The sequence below is a fragment of the Eleutherodactylus coqui genome, chromosome 12 (genome assembly GCF_035609145.1).
Source record: "Eleutherodactylus coqui strain aEleCoq1 chromosome 12, aEleCoq1.hap1, whole genome shotgun sequence".
NCBI classification, from domain to species: Eukaryota; Metazoa; Chordata; class Amphibia; order Anura; family Eleutherodactylidae; genus Eleutherodactylus; species Eleutherodactylus coqui.
Window position 1 is genome coordinate 126,294,195 of NC_089848.1, and position 23,578 is coordinate 126,317,772.

The window sequence follows — 23,578 nt, forward strand, 5'->3', positions numbered from 1 at the left end:
TCCAGGCAAAACAACTCTCAGAATAATGGGGTCTTCTGCCCCTCCGCCACATGCGTTTGTTCATGGCGTTAGACGCAGGTTCTGAACGCTCGTGTCTAAGGCGATGACTGTGGGCAATGCCTTCTAAATGAAAGATGGAGGGCTGCGCTGAACGCACGAAGGTCGCGTCCAGAAAAGGAGACGCCACATGAAGTGCGTTCAGCGTCTAACGCGACCGCAGTGCCCATAGAAAAGATAGGAGACCCATCTAACACAATTACAATTGCATTTGGGGTTCTGCGTTCGTGTTACCAGGCCCTGCATTGTTTACAGGTTGCCATGGAGACCGTTGGTCCCTCAGCAGCAACTTGAAAAAATGCAGGGCAGGTAGCCCCACAAACACAGAGATCACGCTCACATCCGCCAGGTCGAGCGGCTTCTGGCCTCCTTGTAGCTGGCAGGACCTTGTCTCAGTCTGTTTGTTGGCTCTTTAGTAGAGATGAGCGAGCACCAAAATGCTCGGGTGCTCGTTACTCGGGACGAAATTATCGCGATGCTCGAGGGTTCGTTTCGAGTAACGAACCCCATTGAAGTCAATGGGCGACCTGAGCATTTTTGTATTTCGCCGATGCTCGCTAAGGTTTCCTTGTGTGAAAATCTGGGCAATTCAAGAAAGTGATGGGAACGACACAGCAACGGATAGGGCAGGCGAGGGGCTACATGGTGGGCTGCATCTCAAGTTCCCAGGTCCCACTATTAAGCCACAATAGTGGCAAGAGTGCCCCCCCCCCCCCTCCCAACAACTTTTACTTCTGAAAAGCCTTCATTAGCATGGCATACCTTAGCTAAGCACCACACTACCTCCAACAAAGCACAATCACTGCCTGCATGACACTCCGCTGCCACTTCTCCTGGGTTACATGCTGCCCAACCGGCCCCCCTCCCCCCCACAGCGCACACCAAAGTGTCCCTGCGCAGCCTTCAGCTGCCCTCATGCCACACCACACTCATGTCTATTTAGAAGTGCGTCTGCCATGAGGAGGAACCGCAGGCACACACTGCAGAGGGTTGGCACGGCTAGGCAGCGACCCTCTTTAAAAGGGGCGGGGCGATAGCCCACAATGCTGTACAGAAGCAATGAGAAATAGAATCCTGTGCCACCGCCATCAGGAGCTGCACACGTGGGCATAGCAATGGGGAACCTATGTGCCACACACTATTTATTCTGTCAAGGTGTCTGCATGCCCCAGTCAGACCGGGCTTTTTAATTCATAGACACAGGCTGGTACAACTCCCTATTGTGAAGTCCCTGTCGACCCACAGGATGGGTGGCTCCCTGGAACCCACCGGCGGTACACAGAAATATCCCATTGCATTGCCCAACACAGCTGAGGTAGTAATGTCGTGCGTAATACAGGTGGGCTTCGGCCCACACTGCATGCCCCAGTCTGACCGGGGTTCTTTACAAGTGGACACATGTAGGTTACACTCCGTGTGCACCTACAGCATGGGTGGGTGCCAGGAAGCCACCGGCGGTACACAAAAATATCCCATTGCATTGCCCAACACAGCTGAGGTAACGTCAGCTGTAATGCAGGTGGGCTAAAAATTCATTTGATTACACTGTAGGCGAGGGCCCACAAAAATTGGTGTATCAACAGTACTAATGTACATCCAAAAAATTGGCCATGGCCAGCCAAGAGGGCAGGTGAAACCAATTAATCGCTTTGGTTAATGTGGCTTAAGTGGTAACTAGGCCTGGAGGCAGCCCAGTGTAACGAAAAATTGGTTCAAGTTAAAGTTTCAACGCTTTTAAGAGCATTGAAACATATAAAAATTGTTTAGAAAAATTATATGAGTGAGCCTTGTGGCCCTAAGAAAAATTGCCCATTCAGCGTGATTACGTGAGGTTTCAGGAGGAGGAGCAGGAGGAGGAGGATGAATATTATACACAGATTGATGAAGCAGAAATGTCCCCGTTTTGGATGGTGAGAGAGAACGTAGCTTCCATCCGCGGGTGCAGCCTACGTATTGTTTAGGTATCGCTGCTGTCCGCTGGTGGAGAAGAGAAGTCTGGGGAAATCCAGGCTTTGTTCATCTTGATGAGTGTAAGCCTGTCGGCACTGTCGGTTGACAAGCGGCTACGCTTATCTGTGATGATTCCCCCAGCCGCACTAAACACCCTCTCCGACAAGACGCTAGCCGCAGGACAAGCAAGCACCTCCAGGGCATACAGCGCTAGTTCAGGCCACGTGTCCAGCTTCGACACCCAGTAGTTGTAGGTGGCAGAGGCGTCACGGAGGACGGTCGTGCGATCAGCTACGTACTCCCTCACCATCCTTTTACAGTGCTCCCGCCGACTCAGCCTTGACTGGGGAGCCGTGACACAGTCTTGCTGGGGAGCCATAAAGCTGTCCAGGCCCTTAAAGACTGTTGCACTGCCTGGGCTGTACATGCTGCTCGATCTACGCACCTCCCCTGCTACCTGGCCCTCGGAACTGCGCCTTCGGCCACTAGCGCTGTCGGATGGGAATTTTACCATCAGCTTGTCCGCCAGGGTCCTGTGGTATAGCAACACTCTCGAACCCCTTTCCTCTTCGGGAATGAGAGTGTGAAGGTTCTCCTTATAGCGTGGATCGAGCAGTGTGTACACCCAGTAATCCGTAGTGGCCAGAATGCGTGTAATGCGAGGGTCACGAGAAAGGCATCCTAACATGAAGTCAGCCATGTGTGCCAGGGTACCTGTACGCAACACATGGCTGTCCGCACTAGGAAGATCACTTTCAGGATCCTCCTCCTCCTCAGGCCATACACGCTGAAATGATGACAGGCAAGCAGCATGGGTACCGTCAGCAGTGGGCCAAGCTGTCTCTTCCCCCTCCTCCTCATCCTCCTCATGCTCCTCCTCCTCCTCTTGAACGCGCTGAGATATAGACAGGAGGGTGCTCTGACTATCCAGCGACATACTGTCTTCCCCCGGCTCTCTTTCCGAGCGCAAAGCGGCTGCCTTTATGGTTTGCAGGGAACTTCTCAAGATGCATAGCAGAGGAATGGTGACGCTAATGATTGCAGCATCGCCGCTCACCACCTGGGTAGACTGCTCAAAGTTTCAAAGGACCTGGCAGATGGCTGCCAACCAGGCCTACTCTTCTGAAAAGAATTGAGGAGGCTGACTCCCACTGCGCCGCCCATGTTGGAGTTGGTATTCCACTATAGCTCTACGCTGCTCATAGAGCCTAGCCAACATGTGGAGCGTAGAGTTCCACCGTGTGGGCACGTCGCACAGCAGTCGGTGCACTGGCAGATTAAACCGATGTTGCAGGGTGCGCAGGGTGGCAGCGTCCGTGTGGGACTTGCGGAAATGTGCGCAGAGTCGGCGCACCTTTACGAGCAGGTCTGACAAGCGTGGGTAGCTTTTCAGAAAGCGCTGAACCACCAAATTAAAGACGTGGGCCAGGCATGGCACGTGCGTGAGGCTGCCGAGCTGCAGAGCCGCCACCAGGTTATGGCCGTTGTCACACACGACCATGCCCGTTTGGAGGCTCAGCGGCGCAAGCCAACAGTCGGTCTGCTCTGTCAGACCCTGCAGCAGTTCGTGGGCCGTGTGCCTCCTATCTCCTAAGCTGAGTAGTTTCAGCACGGCCTGCTGACGCTTGCCCACCGCTGTGCTGCCAAGCCGCGCGACACCGACTGCTGGCGACGTCCTGCTGCTGCTGACACATCTAGATTGCGAGACAGAGGTTGAGGAGGAGGAGGAGGAGGAGGAGGGTGCTTTAGTGGAAGAAGCATACACCGCCGAACATACCACCACCGAGCTGGGGCCCGCAATTCTGGGGGTGGGTAGGATGTGAGCGGTCCCAGGCTCTGACTCTGTCCCAGCCTCCACTAAATTCACCCAATGTGCCATCAGGGAGATGTAGTGGCCCTGCCCGCCTGTGCTTGTCCACGTGTCCGTAGTTAAGTGGACCTTGCCACTAACCGCATTGGTGAGGGCACGTACAATGTTGCGGGAGACGTGGTCGTGCAGGGTTGGGACGGCACATCGGGAAAAGTAGTGGCGACTGGGAACTGAGTAGCGCGGGGCCGCCGCCGCCATCATAGCTTTGAAAGCCTCCGTTTCCACAACCCTATACGGCAGCATCTCAAGGCTGATAAATTTGGCTATGTGGATGGTTAACGATTGAGCGTGCGGGTGCGTGGCGGCGTACTTGCGCTTGCGCTCCAACACTTGCGCTAGCGACAGCTGGACTGTGCGGTGCGAGACATTGGTGGATGGGGCCGAGGACAGCGGAGGTGAGGGTGCAGGCCATGAGACGGTAGTGCCTGTGTCCTGAGAGGGGGGTTGGATCTCAGTGGCAGGTTGGGGCACAGGGGGAGAGGCAGCGGTGCAAACCGGAGGCGGTGAACGGCCTTCGTCCCACCTTGTGGGGTGCTTGGCCATCATATGTCTGCGCATGCTGGTGGTGGTCAGGCTGTTGGTGGTGGCTCCCCGGCTGATCTTGGCGCGACAAAGGTTGCACACCACTGTTCGTCGGTCGTCAGGCGTCTCGGTGAAAAACTGCCAGACCTTAGAGCACCTCGGCCTCTGCAGGTTGGCATGGCGCGAGGGTGCCCTTTGGGAAACACTTGGTGGATTATTCGGTCTGGCCCTGCCTCTACCCCTGGCCACCGCACTGCCTCTTGCAACCTGCCCTGCTGCTGCCCGTGCCTCCCCCTCTGAAGACCTGTCCTGTGTAGGCGTTGCACACCAGGTGGGGTCAGTCACCTCATCGTCCTGCTGCTCTTCCTCCGAATCCTCTGTGCACTCCTCCCTCGGACTTACTGCCCTTACTACTACCTCACTGCAAGACAACTGTGTCTCATCGTCATCATCCTCCTCACCCACTGAAAGGTCTTGAGACAGTTGGCGGAAGTCCCCAGCCTCATCCCCCGGACCCCGGGAACTTTCCAATGGTTGTGCATCAGTGACGATAAACTCCTCTGGTGGGAGAGGAACCGCTGCTGCCCAATCTAAGCAGGGGCCCGAGAACAGTTCCTGGGAGTGTTCCCGCTCCTGAGCATGTGTCATTGTAGTGGAGTGAGGAGGCTGGGAGGAAGGAGGAGCAGCAGACAGAGGATTCGGATTTGCAGCACTGGACGGCGCAGAACTCTGGGTGGATGATAGCTTGCTCAAAGCACTTTCTGCCATCCACGACAGGACCTGCTCACACTGCTCATTTTCTAATAAAGGTCTCCCACGTGGACCCATTAATTGGGCGATGAATGTGGGGACGCCAGAAACGTGCCTCTCTCCTAATCGCGCAGCAGTCGGCTGCGACACACCTGGATCAGGAGCTCAGCCTGTGCCCACACCCTCCAGGTTGGGGCACAGGGGGAGAGGCAGTGGTGCAAACCGGAGGCGGTGAACGGGCATCGTCCCACCTTGTGGGGTGCTTGGCCATCATATGCCTGCGCATGCTGTTGGTGGTGCCTCCCCAGCTGATCTTGGCGCGACAAAGGTTGCACACCACTGTTCGTCGGTCGTCAGGCCTCTCTGTGAAAAACTGCCACACCGTAGAGCACCTTGACCTGTGCAGGGTGGCATGGCGCGAGGGGGCGCTTTGGGAAACAGTTGGTGGATTATTCGGTCTAGCCCTGCCTCTACCCCTGGCCACCGCACTGGCTCGGCCTGTGCCCACACCCTCACTTGGCCCTCCGCGTCCTCAGCCGCGTCCACGTCCTCTTGGCCTACCCCTACCCCTCAGCATGCTGTATTACCAGTGATTTGATTTCCCAGGCAGGAAAGAAATTGGCGCAAGGCTGCACTCAACCGTAGCTGGTTGCGGCTGATTTTTTTACGTTCTCCACGCAGCACACACGTACCCAGAGCCCTTAGGACTGATGCAGGCAGGGCAAATATACTTTTTTCCCTTTTGTTTAAAAGGATAGACCCACTGTGTCTATTCACTGACTAATATAACTGTGTTGCGGCCCTGCAAAAGTGTCACAGAACTTTACTGTTGCAGAGTTATTAACTGTGGCAGAGCAGGTATTTCCCAGGCAGGAAAGAAATTGGCGCAAGGCTGCACTCAACCGCAGCTGGTTGCGTCTGATTTTTTTACGTTCTCCACGCAGCACACACGTACACAGAGCCCTTAGGACTGACAGAGGCAGGGCAAATATACTTTTTTCCCGTTTGTTTAAAAGGATAGGCCCACTGCGTCTATTCACTGAATAATAAGTTTAATAACTGACACTGTGTTGTGGCCCTGCCTACACAATTCTGTGCCTGTAGTATCAATGGAGGGTGCAATGCTCTGCACCGCCGATTTTGAGAAGAAAAAAAAAAAAGCAACACAGCTAACAGCAGCCAGCACAGTACTCCACACAGTTAAATGTGGCCCTAGAAAGGACCGTTGAGGTTCTTGAAGGCTACACTCACTCCTAACACTCTCCCTGCCTAAGCACCACTTCTGTCCCTAATACCGGGTGCAATGCTCTGCACTGCCGATTTTGAGAAGAAAAAAAAATTTCTGCACTGCTAACAGCAGCCTGCACACACGTAGAAGTGGCCCTAAGAAGGACCGTTGGGGTTCTTGAAGCCTACACTCACTACAAACACTCTCCCTATAGCAACTCCAATAGAACAGCACTTTCCCTCAGCTAACTCACACGGCATCTGAGGTGAGCCGCGGGAGGGGCCGATTTATATACTCGGGTGACACCTGATCTCGCCAGCCACTCACAGCAGGGGGGTGGTATAGGGCTTGAACGTCACAGGGGGAAGTTGTAATGCCTTCCCTGTCTTTCAATTGGCCAGAAAAGCGCGCTAACGTCTCAGGGAAGGAAGTGAAAGTAACCAGAACACCGCGTGGTGCTCGTTACGAGTAACGAGCATCCCGAACACCCTAATATTCGCACGAGCATCAAGCTCGGACGAGTGTGCTCGCTCATCTCTACTCTTTAGATAATGATTATTGGGGCCGATGATAAAACACTTCTTTCCATACATCACTGTAATTCTATGTTTCATCTGTAATTCTTTATTTTCATCTGTAACTTTAATCTATTTTCCTGTTATTAATAGTTAGAAGTTAATAAGAAATTCAACAGTTTAAAGTTTTAAAAGAAAACTATCATGTTTTTTGCTGATTGTTGCTTTATTAACCCCGGACCTGCTTTATTTTTATACAGCATTTAAAAAAGTCGATATATCGAAATATGGATAGTTTTTCACTGATATTTTACAATAATCGATAGTTTGTTCAGCGATAGCCGATACTATGGACTATCAATATTTTTGTGTCGATGTCCCATTCTTAACCCAAACCAAGTTTTTAGCAAAACTCTATCTGAAATAGGGTTCAACCTGTTCAGTTCTCTCAGCATTAGTCGTGAGAGCCATGAAAGCCCTTTATAATCCCCTCGGAGTGTTATACAGGGCTTAGGCAGTTTTAGGGGTTTTGGTGAACTTCCAGCTTGGTTTGAACTCATTTGAACTGAACCAAACTTTGTACAACATTTTTTAAACCAGCCGAACCGAACTTTTAAAAAGTTCATTCATCAGTATAATTCACTGTTTTGCTATCATTGGGTGACTAGTGGTATTTCCATAGTGTGCATGGAGCGTAAGGGAATGTTCCTGCCTCCCTTCATGCTCACGCTAGGGGATCACCTACATCAACTGGACTTCTGTTCATGGTCAGAGGCAAAAATATTTGGTCTGCTGGAGAACACAGTATATGAAACACATCCAGCTGTGCATTTACCCTCATCAATGGGGATGCGAGTGCTGACTACCCATAGATAGAGAGCTAATCCAATGTATGCGGAGTGCCTGCTGGGTGTTTAACCATGCACAGAATAGATGCTTAGGGCCATTATCTGAAGGTAATGTGTAATCATCTCTTTGAAATGTTGATTGAAGACCTAATTTCAGTAGAAGTGACCCTCTGCTGTGAGGACAAAATTCTGTCCCAGGACCAAAGGAGGAGGAGGCTATGTTGCTTACAGTTGTACTTTTATGACGCTCCTCTGATTGCAGGTTCTGACACAATCTTCAGACTACCTAATCCTCGAGTGCACCCAGGGGCGTAGCTAAAGGCTCATGGGCCCGAGTGCAAAAGTTGATCTTGGGCCCCCCAACTTCTCTTAACCCTTTAACACAGAGGTGTAACTTGAAGCTCCTTAGCCCCAATGCAAAACCTGTAACAGGGCCCCCAACTATAATGTTTTATTCCAAACATGGTTTGTCCTCAGTCTGTGTGACCCCAGAAAGTCTCTTCTACATTCAGTCTAACAGGGGCTTTGTTGATGTTTTTTGGTCCATTTTTGGAACTAAAATTAAAAATCGGTAAAAAAAAAACTGCGTTCGGTATTCAAAAACCACATGTTGATTTAGACAATACATGAGGTGTTTTTAAAACCATATGCAGATTTTTAATGCGTTTTTCAATTATGTGTAAAGTGTGCAATCCTATACAGTAGATACCCAGGTTATACCAGCATGCTCCATATCACTATATACAGGAGATGTATAACTTATACCAGCTGTACATATATAATTATATACAGTAGATACCCAGGTTATACCAGCATGGTCCATATCACTGTATACAGGAGATGTATAACTTATACCAGCTGTACATATATAATTATATACAGGAGATACCCAGGTTATACCAGCATGGTCCATATCACTATATACAGGAGATGTATAAGCCTGGGTTCACACAGGGTGGATTTGCCGTGGTTTTGCCGCGCGGAATTTCGCCGCTGCAAATCCGCCTGCGGCCGCTAATCTCGGGGTTAGCAAGCCATGTGGATGAGATTTCTCAGAAACCTCGTCGACACGGGACGGCCAATCCGCTGCGGTAAGTCCGGCTGAAACCGCGGCTGCAGCCGCAGCAGCCGCAGTTTCAAATGATGCAGCATGTCTATTTATTATTTACTTTCGTCGTGGCCGCATTTTCATCTATGGGAGCGCCAGCCGCAACGAAAAAGCGAGCGGCCGGGCCGCTTCAAAGCCGCCGCGGCTTTTTCAGCGGCAGTTCTCCCGGCGGAAATCTCGCGGGTTTTGCTTCGGCGGGATTTCCGGCGGCAATACACCCGTGTGAACCCAGCCTAACTAATACCAGCTGTACATATATAATTATATACAGGAGATCCCCAGGTTATACCAGCATTCCATATCACTATATACAGGAGATGTATAACTTATACCAGCTGTACATATATAATTATATACAGGAGATCCCCAGGTTATACCAGAATGCTACATATCACTATATACAGGATATATAACTTATACCTGCTGTACATATATAATTATATACAGGAGATACACAGGTTATACCAGCATGCTCCATATCACTATATACAGGAGATGTATAACTTATACCATCTGTTCATATATAATTATATACAGGAGATACCCAGGTTATACCAGCATGCTCCAAATCACTATATACAGAAGATGTATAACTTATACCAGCTGTACATATATAATTATATACATGAGATACCCAGGTTATACCAGCATGCTCCATATCACTATATACAGGGAGATGTATAACTTATACCATCTGTTCATATATAATTATATACAGGAGATACCCAGGTTATACCAGCATGCTCCATATCACTATATACAGGGAGATGTATAACTTATACCATCTGTTCATATATAATTATATACAGGAGATACCCAGGTTATACCAGCATGCTCCATATCACTATATACAGGGAGATGTATAATTTATACCATCTGTACATATATAATTATATACAGGAGATACCTAGGTTATACCAGCATGCTCCATATCACTATATACAGGGACATATATAACTTATACCAGCTGTACATATATAATTATATACAGGAGATACCCAGGGTATACCAGCATGCTCCATATCACTATATACAGGAGATATATAACTTATACCAGCTGTACATATATAATTATATACAGGAGATACCCAGGTTATACCAGCATGCTCCATATCACTATATACAGGAGATGTATAACTTATATCAGCTGTACATAAATAATTATATACAGGAGATACCCAGGTTATACCAGCATGCTCCATATCACTATATACAGGATGTATAACTTATACCAGCTGTACCTATATAATTATATACAGAAGATACTCTGGTTATACCAGCATGCTCCATATCACTATATACAGGAGATGTATAACACATATCAGCTGTACATACAGTATATAATTATATACAGGAGATACCCAGGTTATACCAGCATGCTCCATATAGTTATATACAGGATATGTATAACTTATACCTGCTGTACATATATAATTATATACAGGAGATACACAGGTTATACCAGCATGCTCCATATCACTGTATACAGGAGATGTATAACTTATACCATCTGTACATATATAATTATATACAGGAGATACCCAGGTTATACCAGCATGCTCCATATCACTATATACAGGAGATGTATGACTTATACCAGCTGTACATATATAATTATATACAGAAGATACCTAGGTTATACCAGCATGCTCCATATCACTATATACAGGGAGATGTATAACTTATACCAGCTGCACATATATAATTATATACAGGAGATCCCCAGGTTATACCAGCATGCTCCATATCACTATATGCAGGAGATGAATAACTTATACCAGCTGTACATGTATAATTATATACAGGAGATCCCCAGGTTATACCAGCATGCTCCATATCACTGTATACAGGAGATGTATAACTTATACCAGCTCTACATACATAATTATATACAGGAGATACCCAGGTTATGCCAGCACGGTCCATATCACTATATACAGGAGATGTATAACTTATACCAGCTGTACATATATAATTATATATAGGAGATCCCCAGGTTATACCAGCATGCTCCATATCACTATATACAGGATGTATAACTTATACCAGCTCTACATACATAATTATATACAGGAGATACCCAGGTAATGCCAGAATGCTCCATATTACTGTGTACAAAAAATATAACTTATACCAGTTGTATATTTACAATTATATACAGGAGATACCCAGGTTATATCACTATATACAGGGAGATGTATAACTGATATATAATTATATATGTATAATAGTAAGAGTTATCCAGGGTATACCAACATGGTACATATCACTATATACAAGGAGATATGCATCTTCTATATATAATGAAATAGAGCATGCTGGTATAAAGTGGATATCTTCTGTATATAATTATATATGTACAGCTGGTATAGGTTATACATCTCCTGTATATAGTGATATGGAGCTTGCTGGTATAACCTGGGGATCTCCTGTATATAATGATATATGTACAGCTGGTATATATAATACAGCTCCTGTATACAGTGATATGAACCATGCTGGTATAATCGGGGCATCTCCTGTATATAATTATATATGTACAGCATGTATAGGTTATATATCCTTTATATAGTGATATGGAGCATGCTGGTATAACCTGGGGATCTCCTGTATATGATTATATATGTGCAGCTGGTATAAGTTATACATCTCCTGTATATAGTGATATAGAGCTTGCTGGTATAACCTGGGGATCTCCTGTATATGATTATATATGTACAGCAGGTATAGGTTATATATCCTGTATATAGTGTTATGGAGCATGCTGGTATAACCTGGGGATCTCCTGTATATGATTATATATGTGCAGCTGGTATAAGTTATACATCTCCCTTTATATAGTGATATGGAGCATGCTGGTATAACCTGGGGATCTCCTGTATATAATTATATATGTGCAGCTGGTATAAGTTATACATCCCCTGTATATAGTGATATAGAGCTTGCTGGTATAACCTGGGGATCTCCTGTATATGATTATATATGTGCAGCTGGTATAAGTTATACATCTCCTGTATATAGTAATGTGGAGCATGCTGGTATAACCTGGGGATCTCCTGTATATGATTATATATGTACAGCAGGTATAGGTTATATATCCTGTATATAGTGATATGGAGCATGCTGGTATAACCTGGGGATCTCCTGTATATGATTATATATGTGCAGCTGGTATAAGTTATACATCTCCCTTTATATAGTGATATGGAGCATGCTGGTATAACCTGGGGATCTCCTGTATATGATTATATATGTGCAGCTGGTATAAGTTATACATCTCCCTTTATATAGTGATATGGAGCATGCTGGTATAACCTGGGTATCTCCTGTATATAATTATATATGTACAGCAGGTATAGGTTATATATCCTGTATGTAGTGATAGGGACTATACTGGTATAACCTGGGGATCTCCTGTATACAGGATGGTACAAAGTGATTGGCATGGGAGAATTTTGTTAGGTGCATGCTGGCCCTTAAAGACCATGGCCAATCGAGTGCCCTCCGGGCCACTGTCAGAAAATGAAAGACGCCAGAGCAGGACTTCTGTCAGGAGCAGTGTCACAGCCCCCAGGAGGGATAGACTGTTGGCCATGGCAGCAAACTGTAGCATCACCCTAGATAAGAGATCTGCAATAGGCTCCATAACAATGTCTCATTGAGTATTTTTTTCCCTTTTTGCCTATTTCTGTCCTCATTATAATTCCTATTTAATTTCCTCTTGAGATTTTGTGTTTTTTTCTTTCAAAATCTTCCTTGCAATAAAATTAACGTTCCTAATCCACGCTCCAGGGCTGGATAACGAGATTTAAATATACTCATATTTTTGTAAGCAGCGTGTAAACTGTAAATATGAACCTTGCATATCCCAAAGCCGCGAAGCTCTCTTGTGCAATCAATAACCCTTTTCTAGCCGAAGCCACAAGTACAGTGCATCACGTGGTATAGCATCAAGTCCTTATTATTAGTCTGCTTATTAAGTTACTAAGTCCCTCTGCAAGTTCTCCGAGCGCCAGCTGTTGAGTTAGCGCTACTTAAAGACTCCTGGATCAAGATGGTTTTGTCAATAAAGAAACTAGGTTTTTGCTCGACCATTCGAATATTTGTAGCTCTGCTGATGCCACGATGTGTGTCTGCCGGGAATAGGAGGGAGGCCAATCAATAACTGAATGGGGAAACTAAATTCCAAGTTATCTTCAAGGAACTTTTCGAAAGTCACAGAACTGTATTTAAACTAAGGCGGCAATTATTATTGGCCTTCAGGTAATGGAAGAATCTATAAAGTGCTACAAATCCTTTGAGTACTTAAAGCCAGGCTGTTGACTGATTACAGGCTTTAAAACGCTCTGAGTGAGAAGACGGACATCTTTATATCATAGAAATGCTATTTTTTTCTTCCAAGTGTTGCAGATTGCATAGGATGGAGTAAGCTGTACATCTAAACCATAAATGGCCACAGTTGGTCATCTGAGCAGATCACCGTCAAATATGCAAATATGGTCCTGTAGTTGGAACATCGAATTGTCAAAATTGCTACTTAGATATCGCTTGCTCAAAAATGTTCTGCATTGGTTGCATACACAATGGGTCTGTTTGTCCTTTGACCTTTGGGTACAGCAGCAATTCTCATTTCATGGCTCAGATGCAACATCTGACTTTCAGACCCCTTGCCTGCGACTTACAGCTGCTGGCAGCTCTAAATACTGTTGCATACTATTGGCACCAGGATCGCCATAGCACTAGGTAGTATTTTAAAAGGGTATCAGAGTTTTAAAAAATGAGACTTTTTACAATTAGCAATAAATTAAAGGGGTGTCGCCATCTCGAAGAAACATGGCCACAGTGGGAGCACTGCAGACTTTGAGGTGCCCAGGAGGAAAATAGTTGGGATACACTGTTTTTGTAACTTTTATAGGAGTTATGGAAACTGCAAAGCAAAGATGATTTTACAGTTTTCACAAGTCCAACCACTGTATTCAGCTGAGCTGGGTGCAATGAGGGCCAAAACTAGGGATAAGTGTGAGTCCAAGAGGTGGGATTCACATATACCAGACTGTAAATATACATCTATGAGACTTGGGATATACCATGAAAGTCCAAGATAGGAATACCGCTTTAAGGGCTTTTTACAAGGCCTGATTATTGAAAAACCTTATCCACTGTGACAGTGCAGTAGTAAGAATGGCCTGTAGGGGGCCACTGAGCACATTCACTGTTTGGTTTAATTAACCTGCATTTGCAAGGGTGCGGCTACACAGGTTAAATTTCCCCTTCCTCACAAACTCAGTGTCCTTGAAGCCTGTGGAGCTTAGGTCCACTGAGGCCTGTGGGGCCTGAGGTCTATATAGACCTGGTGCTGGTCTGTGAGGGACCTAGAAGCATGGCGCGGGCATGGGGTAGTTGGCCCCTCGCTCATCGCCTGTCGGGGTGAAGTCACCTTCCTAGAAGGTCCGCTTGAAGAAGAGGTTTGCATTGCTGTGTGCACTGTGACGGACAACAGTGTGAAGTTGCATATGAGATGCTGGACTGTATGTAGACTGAATACGTTGCTATGCTGAAATAAACTCTGGAGGAACCAGCATTTGGGCTTTACCCTGTTTCTTTGCATCATTGCGGTGCTTCCACCCCTGGGCAGGGGAAAATATGGCTTCATCAGGCTAAAATGAAACTGGTTTGGATGGCACACAATTATAACACACAAATGCAGAGGGGAGGGGAGGGGAGGGGGGGGGGACTCTTCTTGATCTAAATAAATGTTTACACACAAAAGTTTGAGACTTAAACTAACACCAATCTAAGCAAAGACATAAATGCTTAATCAGTCCACTGAGCTGAGGAATGTGACAGGTTTATGTCTCTTATGTCTATTTGAACTGCACATGTACTGTACAAAAATGGAACTGAAACATCTTCTGAAGAAACTGGCACAACTGGACAGTGACATATTCTTTCTAACCAGATGCAAAAAGGAACATTTAATTGCCAAAGGACTCTGCCTGAGGAATCCCACTCCACACACCTATAATACCCCTTATGCACAACGTCTGACAGAGTGCAGAACCACCTTATCCATGTCTTCTACAGCAACAAGGAAAAGGCCCGTATGGGAATACAAACTTTAAGGAACACACTTAGGGCTCAGTCAGACAAGTTTTTTTTTTTGCACACCTATGTGCGCCAAAAAATGTGCTCCGCTTATGTTAAAAATGCGTGTGATCGAAGCTCCTTGCCCATCGCTTTCAATGGGGCCGGCGCTAATGCTGGCAACCCCTGCAGTGATTTTCGTGGAAAATCTTGAAATATAAGCCCTTCCCTGAAAATCATCCCCAGCTGCTGTAAAAAAAAAAAAAAAAAAAATTATATATATATATATATATATATATATATATATATATATATATATACCTCACCTTTCGCCGCTGTCAGGGCTCCAGCGCGTCTTCTTGCTGGCTCCCCAGCACTAATCTGAAGCACTTTCTGCTGGCCGGGGAATTAAAAATCCCCGCCTGCAAAAAGTGCTGGGTCTGATTGGCTGAGCGCATGAATGACAGCTGAGCACTGCCTGTGAATGGTCACAACACTCAGCCAATCAGAGGCAGCGGGCCAGCAAGCAAGAAGACACGGTGGAGCCCCGACAGTAGTAGAAGGTAACTATATATATAGCAAGTAGAAATAAGTGACATCAAAAATCTGTCACATTCCACAGCTCAGTGGACTGATTAAGCATCTATGTCTTTGCTCAGATTGGTGTTAAAGTCTCAAATTTCTATATGTAAACATTTATTTAGATCAAGAGGGGTGCCCCCCACCCTCCCCTCTGCATTTGTGTATTAAAATTTGGTGCCATCCAAACCAGTTTCATTTTAGCCTGATGAAGAGTGGATAACAGAATTACCTGAAAGCTCGCTGTAACATCATGTACTTTTGTTAGCCATTTAAAGATATCTACAAGATTACCAGGTTTCTCTTACTGAGAACAATCACACTGTGAACAATAAGAAACAGGACTAACTGACAGGTTCATTGTTTATTGGCACTAATGATGAGCAAACTTTTTAATAATTCGATTCTGGTACTTCGCCGAATGGTGTCGAAAAGTTTAGTTTGGTCTGAATTAGTTTGAAGCGCACTGGAACTGAACCAATACCTTTAGGCCTCATGTCCACGGGGAAAATAAGAATTAAAATCCGCAGCAGATTTTAACTCTTCTCCCGCGCGCGGATCCGCACCCCATAGGGATGCATTGACCACCCGCGGGTAGATAAATACCCACGGATCGTCAATAAAAGTGATTTTAAGAAAAATGGAGCATGAAAAAATCTGGACCATGCTCCATTTTCATGCGGGTCTCCCGCGGGGACGGCTCCCGCGGGCTTCTATTGAAGCCTATGGAAGCCGTCCGGATCCGCGGGAGACCTAAAATAGAAATTTAAAAGCATTTACTCACCCGCAGCGGGCCGGGAAGGTCTTCTCTTCCTCACGGCCGCATCTCCCTTGCTTCGGCTCGGCGGATGTGCCCGGCGCATGCGCGCGGCACGTCGACGACGTGCCGCCGGCGTGACGAATTCATCCGCCGGCCGAAGAAAGAAGATCCGGTCGCGACGCAGAGAAGAAACGGAGCGGATGGGAGGTGAGTTTATTCTCATTTATTCTTATTTTCAGCCCTCATGTCCGCGGGGCAGGAGGGACCCGCTGCTGATTCTACATGTAGAATCCGTAGCGGGCCCGATTTTCCCCGTGGACATGAGGCCTTAAAACTGGTGGCAGATGAGAAGGAAGAGGAAGAAATAATTTAAGTGGGTTCAGCCAAGACAAATGTGGGTTTGTGCCAAACCAAACGTTTTGTGAAGTTCGACCCGAAAAAGGTTCACCCAATACTAGTCAGTGCTCATTTCCCTGGGTAGATGCTCTGCTCATGTGAAGGACATTTAGGCTTATTCACTTTTCTGCTCAGTGCCTTTGTTATCTTTTTGTATCCTTTGAACAACTGTCATTCTTGCACTTCTACAACTTTATAAACAACTGTCTGAGCAGTTGCTTCTCCATGTTAAGTATGAAACACTGGTTACTAGTGATAAATTCCTGAAAAAGCAGAATGCTGACGATGTTTTATCTTAAGCACACCTGAAGCAACTAATGAAGCCCTTGATTAGTTGCATTGGGTGTGTTTGAGACAACGGCTGTTTTCCAAATGTGTGCCCTTATGCGGGATTCTGCTCAGGGGTTTAATAATTCTGAAACCGCAGTAGCCATTAAAAGCATCATTTTGTGAATTTTGGAAAAAACGCAATTTACATTATTTGTGTTGAGATATTTAAATTGTTCAAGCTTGATTTTTGTGGGTTTTTTGCAAACAGCTGAACATTTGTAAATTTGAAAAATAAATGTAATTTGCATTGGAGAAGGGGGGGGTGAATAATCTTGATTGTAACTGTATATTTTCTAAATACCACAATATAAGATGATTGAGGCGTTCCCCCCCGCCCCCTTTTATTTGTTCCGCCCATACTGCATTTTTAACCAACTGAAACATGTGCTTGACTTTCATGATAATTAACCTTTCCCGGTATCAGTGTGTAATAATCTAGAACCACTGAATGAAAATGTATAAAATCCAACCGAATGGCCGTATTCAGTGGAGTCGTACAACTCATATTTATAGATTATATTAACTCCCATTTTCATGTGCTGCACATTTAATTAATTTAGGATCGCCATCAGGAGATTCTGCAATCTCTGCCATCTTTTGCAAGCAGATTAACTTCCTTAGTAACAATATACATCATCTGAATTACAATTTAATGAAAAATACAGCTTGAATTATAAGAAGCTTCCATGCAGAATCTAGTTAAAAGATAAATTCTCCATCTTAGATGGAAGGAATGCCGGCTATCAGTGCAGATAAAAATACCTCCTTGGTATGCAAAAGAAGAACGTTAATAGGATTTTATGTTAATTTCATGGCTCTATCTGACCAGAGTTTTAAAATACATTTTTTTTGTTAACTTTCAAGGTTTTCATTGCAGCTGCTCTTCGGAGAACTAATGTCTTTCTTGCGACGCCGCTGTTAATCTTCAGTAGATATTACTGTATGGATTAAACAATTTTGGATGTACTATATGAAATCCATGTCCATTTACATTGTAAAAGGCAGAACTGGTGATATCTTGTTGGGTCAATAAAACCGTATATAAATATATATAATTAATAATCTTCTACACGGATATCAAAGAAGATCTACTGCCCGATCCACGACTCATCGGGTTCTACTGAAACCCGCCTCCACTCCATGGCTGCCATCATCCAGATAATCCAATTCCAAACTTTTACTGTATCCTATGAAGCCCTATCCAGTTAATTTTTCCCACTCCTTAACCCTTTACTTGCCAGGCATTATTTTATCTTTTCATTTTTTTCATCCCTGCATTCCAAGAGCTATAACTTTTTTTTTATTTTTCCATCAACACAGCCATGTAAGGGTTTGTTTTTTGTGGACCAAGTAGTATTTTTTAATGGTATCATTTAATGCACCATACACTGTATTTTTTGGACTATAAGACAAACCCCAGGTTTAGGGTGGCCTCACACAGGCGTAAGCACATATATGCTCACTATCACGAGGTGTATATGCGCTATGCAGGGCTCACGGTCACGGCTACTGTATCAGGATCGGCGTGTTTTTCTGTACTTGATTGCGCTACTGGGACCGCTCACATCAGTGGTGTGCCAGCAGGCCCATGTTTGAGTAGGCGAGATAGCCTACTTCATAGGCAGGTTATCTGACTTGGTGGGCAGGTCGGTTTACCTAGTAGGTGGGTCAGTTAACCAACTAGGCCTGTGAAAACACGTAGTTCCATGTGAGATTTCATACAGACAGGGGCCTTCAGTGCGCAATTGCGCCCAAAAAAAGAGCATGTTGCATATTTTTTTCTGTGCTTGAAATGTTAGGAAACTTGTGAAGAAACCCATTGAAGTCAAAGGGTTCTATATGCTGCGCATTGCGAGTGCAGATTTTGCATCCACAAATGCGTTTATTTGAGGCTGCTCTTAGACAACAGAAAACAGCAAAAAAGTCATACTAATGTAAATACCTCTGGGGGTCTAATAACACGGAGGGGCTACCATCATTAGCTTTGGTGCTCTAGTATAGAAAAGGGGGTTAACGGTGGACAGTCAGCTTAGTTAAACTTAGTATGCCCATTCAAACTATGGTGCAAGCATATAAGTTCACATTATATGCATACCCAGCACTGCTGCATGACATTGTACATGTCTACAGCTCACACAGCTCTGCAACATACACACAAAGCTCTGCTACATACATGCACATACACACAGCTCTGCTACATGCATCCATATACAGCTCTGCTACATACAGGCACACACACACAGCTCTGCTACATGCATCCATATACAGCTCTGCTACATACAGGCACACACACACAGCTCTGCTACATGCATCCACATACAGCTCTGCTATATACAGGCACATACACACAGCTCTGCTACATGCATACACACACAGCTCTGCTACATGCATACACATACAGCTCTGCTACATGCATGCACACACACATCTGCAGCTGTCATGTTAAACACTATTTTATTAACACTAAATCCCCACTTAATGGTACATGACCCCCTCTAGCTGATTCCTTGTCACATGGTTTTGACATCATCTCGGGCCTGCTGCTACTGCAAGACCTTTGATCTTTGCTCTTGTCTATCTTTGTGTGTACAGAGGTGGACCTGCACCCTGGGGGCATTATCGGCACTGACCAAGCAGAGAGAGGGAGGACTGTGCAACCTAAGTGAAAAAAAGCAAATGTGCCATTTTTTGGAGGGTTTTGCTTTTGCGGAGCTTATGGTGTGGTAAAAATGACATGTTAACTTCGTTTTATGGGTCAGTACCATTATGACAATACTATGTTTATAGATTTTTTTTACATCTTACTACTTCATTGAATGACGCTGCCAATCACAGCCAATCAGAGGCAGTGCTCAGCCATTCATTGAATTCATTGACAGTGCTCAGTTGTCATTCAATGAATGGCTGAGTGCTGCCTGTGATTGGTCACAGTTCTCAGCCAATCAGGCCCAGCACCTTCAGGAGGCGGGGATTTTTAAATATGCAAAGTGTGCATATTTTTTTATGGTTTTCATAATTTGTGACGGAAATGGGAAAAGGGTTTATATTAAAATATTTAATATCTGTATATTTTTTAGTTTTCACAAATTATATATGGATTTATATCTTACAGTTTTTAAGTCCCCTGAAGGAACTTGAGCTTGCGATCAATTAATCTACTATTATGATATACTGCAATACTTGAGTATTGCAATGTATTGTATTTTTTACGTTCCCATATTAAGCCCTGCCACAGGCAGGGTTTACTTGCCGTGGTTGGAATTGTCCTAATATGTAAGCTGTTTATGGAGGGATATCAGCTGTCAGAAACAGCCAGCACCCTTTGGGTATAAAGTGGGCTTAGATCTTAAGCCCACTTCATACATGTATATCATAGAGGGGGAAGGGGTTTTCACAGTAAAGACATTAATCCCCTATCCACAGGGGAACAATTGCCCGATCCCCAATAATCATAATAGCTCACCCTTAATGCCTCACATGTAAGGAGCATTGGTGCATGTATGTGACCACGGCTCCACTCACGTCTATGGCATTTAGATAGATGGTCAAGTCCATTGATCTACTCCATAAAAGTCAACAGACTGGTGGTCAGTCAAGCCACGCCAATCACATGCGGCATTTGTGGTAGCTGTTCTTGAGATCACTGTGAACCCCAGTGTTTGCACCACCAACCATCAGATATTTATTACCTATTCTATGGATTTGGAAAAGTGGTGATGAAAATTCCCCAAAAATCGTTGCCTCCTTAGTACCAAAATAGGCTGTGTCATTAAGGGGTTAAGGAATATGTGCAGATCCCAGCGTTGGATCCCCATTGATTGTCTATCCAGTGGAATATCTCGTCCTTTCTGACTAAAGAGGACTGTCCAAAACAGGTGGCCCCTTTAACTGTAAAAGCTTTTTTCAGTTACCCATTAATACCAATCTATTCATCTGTAACTTTGTGGAAAGTCACATTGAGTTTGCCGAACTTTAATAACATTGTTGCCGTGCGTTTCTTTGTTGCACTCAGAGGTTTAACAAGGCGTTGTGTGAATAATAACAGCGTGCATCTAATGTAGTCTGCATGGAAAAGCTTTACATTAGATTGTCTACTGCGCGACCTCTGACCCCGGAGATCCCTTCCACATCATAAACTGACCAGCAGGAACCGTATTAGCCGTTTCTGTAACTAATATGAAAGGACAAATTAATTAACATCACTCAAAACTTGTTGGTCTGAGAATTAACGATGCAGCAGATGTAACTGCTGAGATACATTATGTTTTATATATGCAGAGAGGAGAATGCAGAGAAAATGCCCAGCGAGCGGCTGGTGTTCAAGTACATAAAACCGTAGCGTTTAGTGCTAGACGGGGCAGCGTGTCTCTGTGCTCCATCCAGCAGATCAGAAAGTACCAGATTTATTCTGCAATGTAACTACAGTTTAAAAAACTTTCAACATGTCAAAAGTTTGGATTGGTAGGGGATCGGCGGCTGAGACCTCTACCAGTAGCTAGAGCAAAACAGCATAAGTACTGTCTCTGTTCTCTAGTACTAATACAGGGCTTGTAGAGTGCAGTGTCTGAGGAGCGGGCCCACAGGCAAGGAGATAGTGGGGTAGTTAAAGGCCTTGTCATGGGGCCCTACCATCTCCTCCCGTGGGGCTATCTCGGGACCCGACCAAGTTACTGCTGGGGGAGGTCACAGAAAAAGTAACCGGAGGTTACCTGTAGTCTTCTTTGTCACTCGTGACACCACCATTCCGTCCTCTGAGGTGAACCTTGACGATAGAATAAAGTAGTCCACACAGAGGGAAACATTCTGGACAAACCGGGAATGGTTGCTATTGTTGGTTTTCTGAAACATCAACAAAGTCCACTTTACAACAATGGTTTGGCACAATTACAACCAGAGAAGGTGGTGTGACAGGGAGGATTCTTGGGGTATTCCGAACAATCCACAGTCCTAGTTATCTGTGTGATCCCGCTCCTGGTGACTCTCTCTCTCTCTCTCTCCAACTCTCCACTGGTCAACACTCACGCCTCTAGTGCCTTTCTTCTAGCCAAGCAACGGTCCTTCTCTTTTACTGAGTACTTAGTGGTATACTGGTCCCAGGCCAAGCACAAGGGAATCGCTCAGCTTCCTCCATTCTTTCCACACACAGACCAATCAATGTCTGTGTGACTTACTGACAGACTTTAAGCAGAACTTCTTGCCCTGACGCATCCACAGACCAGACTAGACTGTACTCCGAGACTAGAAAAAACAACCCACCTTACATCCTTGCAAACACATATATAAAACATAGTCACATGACACAAAACATGATACATTTTCCAGACATAACCCAGACATTAACCCATTCAGTACTGTAGAGGTGCAACATACATAACTCACATACACTCCACAATTAAGACACTGACAAGACAGTGGCACGAGACAGACATATAACATTATGGTGGGGCCACACTAACTCTGGGCCACTACAATAGCGCTTCTCAACATCTGAACCCCTACTGATTAAAACTTTGGAGAAGTCCGTGGCACTTGTCAAAAGATTTTTGAAAGTTTAGTTAAACTTTAAAAACGAAGGTACAAGCGAAAAGACTTTCCTTCATGAATCTGTGGTCTTCAAAATACTGAATTATTAAAGGGGCCTGACAGGTTTTTTAACCACTTACCAACATGGTTTATTTCAGACCTAAGAAAGTAACGATTTTTGGGGGGATTTTAATCTCCGCATTTGAAAAGCCATAACATTAATCCTGGCATGTAAGGGGTTTACATTGGGGATCACCAATCCTTGCTGTTACAGCAGAAGGTCGGCTGTCAGTCACAACAACTGCGACTGGTGTGGGCAGACTTGTGAGGCAATGCCATACATAGGACATAAGCTTTTATCCTGGGGAATGGAGGGGTTAAAGGGATTGTCTCTGTTCTGGACAATTTTGCTATTGATGACCTATCCTCAGGATAGATCATGTAGAGCAGAAGTGTTACCTTGGTTAGTTATTCCTTTCTATCAGAGACTCCTGGCCTCTTTCTTCTCAGATTGGCAAGTGATCTCAGTTCTGACCAGCTCAGATCAACTTCAGCTTCTAGTCTGATTCTGTCTGTGTGATGCTATACTAAATACACTCACCACAGAAACTGTCTAAAGGATGGCACAGACACTTCTCTCACAATTACTGATGATCAGACAGCTCCTGTCACACAGGTATAATAGAGGAGATCACAGCTCATCCTCCTGAATGTATAACTATGGTTTGCAGCTTATTTAGTATAGAAGGTAATGATAATTAAACTATCCCCCCAGCTGGCAGAAATGGTATAACCTCATCTAACACTGTGCTAATGCATCATGGGATAGATGTGAAACAGAAAATAAAAAATCTCACTCTCAAGCTGGTGTCTGACAAGCATCAGCTAGGGGTCTGCACTGCATGGAAGTGGCTGTAATACACAGAGGAGACCTCCATAGTGTGACATGTAATCGGATGAGGGGGCAGGAATTGGAAAAAATGTGGTTTTGCTGGAATGGCCCTTTGAAATAAGAATGTACAGAAGTCCGCCATATTTTCCATTTTCCCCTACATAAT

At 45.0% G+C, this 23,578-nt stretch overlaps 1 protein-coding gene across 1 annotated transcript in view; it reads left to right on the top strand.

Annotated features, from left to right (window-relative positions):
• MALRD1 (MAM and LDL receptor class A domain containing 1) overlaps nucleotides 1-23,578 on the top strand; it is a 460,314-nt gene that overhangs the window by 215,582 nt on the left and 221,154 nt on the right. The window lies entirely within an intron of this gene.